This window comes from Hipposideros armiger, unplaced genomic scaffold, assembly GCF_001890085.2.
Source record: "Hipposideros armiger isolate ML-2016 unplaced genomic scaffold, ASM189008v1 scaffold_1192, whole genome shotgun sequence".
Taxonomy (NCBI): Eukaryota; Metazoa; Chordata; class Mammalia; order Chiroptera; family Hipposideridae; genus Hipposideros; species Hipposideros armiger.
The window spans coordinates 245,436-247,787 of record NW_017732542.1 but is presented as its reverse complement, the minus strand read 5'-3'; positions in this window follow the sequence as shown (position 1 = coordinate 247,787).

Below are 2,352 nucleotides of genomic sequence, written 5' to 3'. Positions count from 1 at the left end.
AAGACAACTCACACTCCCCTTGCCCTCAGCTCCCAAACCGGTGTAGTGCAAAAATCCATGAGAAACAAATTCAGGTATTAGGTGGAGTAAGATAAGACACCCTAAGAGAAAGTTGACAGGCCGAGGAGTTCAATGCATTCGGAGGACTCAAGCAGGTGGTGTGGTGGTGGTGTGAACAGTCCTCATCCTGTGGGTTTCTTGTCTTCTGTGATGGTGCACCCCTTGAGAACATAAAGTTTTCCTTAGCTCTACATTTCTAATGCCTAAGCTCAGGTCCCCTTTCTCTCAGGGTTGGAGGGATTGAGACCGTCAGCTCTTCTTCAATGATTATGAAAAGAATGAATCCAACTTGGGAAAAAAGCATTCTAGAAAGGAAAAATTTAGTGGGCAAAGGCACTAAGGCTGGAAGCACAGAGCCTGTCCCAGGACCTGGACCGGTTCACCTGTGCTGGATTGTAGAATGTGTATGGGGTAGTGGGCAATGAGGCTGGAGGGACAGGTTGAGCTTTGAATGCCAGGGAGAACCTTGCAAGTTAGGAGATCTTACCTTGTTTTAGTGGCAACAGGAAGTCTTCAAGCCTTTTGAGCAGAGTAGTTACACAATTAAATTTGTAGAAAGTCAGGAACTTTGGATCTGTTTTATAGGAAGACCAGGTGAACAGTTGGAAGACTGTTATACCAGCTTGGTCTACTGATATGTCCCTAGATAAGGGGTTCTCAACCATGGGCAATTTGGCCCCCCAAAGACTTTTGGCAATGTCTGGAGTCAATTTAATTGTCACCATTGGGGCATGCTACTGACATCTAGTGGGTGGAGGCCAGAGATTCAGCTAAACATCCTTTAATGCACAGGATACCCACCTAGCTCCCCCACACAATAAAGTCCTGTCCAGCCTAAAATGTCAATAATGGTGAGAGGCAGAAACCCTGCCCTAGAGCAATAGTAGTAGAAATGGACCAGAGACAGTCAGAAACATCTGAGCCAGAAGCTACTCTTAGTCTCATTTGGTAATCTTTATAATGCTTCACTACCTGACACCCAATCGATTAATCAGGTCTTATGACCCCAGTCTTCCTCATTTTTTCACCTATTCATTCATTTGCCAAATATTTATTTAGCATCTGACATTATTTGAGGTGCTATGATTCAGCAAAGAACAAATAAAATTCCCTGCTGTCCAAGAATCTTACATTCCTTCAGGGGATGACAGACATTAAATCTATAAATATGTCACAACAAGGCTGCCCCGATGGTATTAGCATGCAGTGTAATGTCTGTATTCTGAGATTTCACTGAAATTGTTAGCCAAAAAGAGTGTTGAGAATGAAAGAATGAAGTAATTAAAGATTTTCAAATTGATTTGACCTGTGTTCCAAATCCAGTTCTCTTACTATAATCACTATGCAAATCACTTAACCTATGATAGCAGGTATACATCAGGGTTACAAGGAAACCCAGACTTGCAATTCTCATAATTCCCAGTTATGAAAAACTCCAGAGGTGCCATGAGAATGGCTAAGGGAATGGGGAATGCTTCAGGAACAGAGCTTTTTCCACATGCCAGAGCAGGTGTGCATCAAAATCTTTAAGGTTAACTACCCTACTACAGGTAGTGGGGAAGTTACTTGTCCTATGTTTTCCACAAGAAAAGAATGCTCAGTCCTTCTCTTTGTCTCTATCAAGAAGCCAAGCCAAGGATGATCAGCGGGACCGCGAGGAGGCTGGAGCTGATAATGGTGAAAGTGAGCCTTCGGCGGTGACGAAGTGAGCAATGAAATATGCACTCTAGTTCGGGATACCGGAAGTCCTGCGCTGTTCCCAAACTGACTGGTAAAGCCATCCCCTCACAGGAGAGGCATAGAAGAGGTGGCAAGAGGATAGGAGAGTGTGGTAAGGAGGCCTGAGGGGCCCAGCTCTTGCTTTGGCTGTGACCACCCATCCACCACCTTAGCCTGAGGAACCACAGTACATATGTGAGAAGTGGCAATCAGGCTTTGTCCTACTTCTCTAGGTTGTAATGAGAAGATTTGATCCATTTTATTGGAAAAAAGGAATAGCGCCAATTGAAAAATTCTATGAATTAGTTGAAATGCTTAGAGGGATAGAGGTACCAAAACTATATGTACAGCCCCAGTAGCTAATTTACAGGGGGAAAAACTGCCTTTTTAATGCACATCTGAAGGGCTGAACCAAACTGCGCAGGTAATGTTACACATCTCAGTGAATCTATAGACTTGGGGGTATTGCCTTTTGTGCAACATACTTCAGATTTATTCTCAAATGGGTAGTCCAGTATCAGGCTGCATTAGGCAATGGGAGGTAGATGCTAAGGTAACAGAGATCGTAACTGC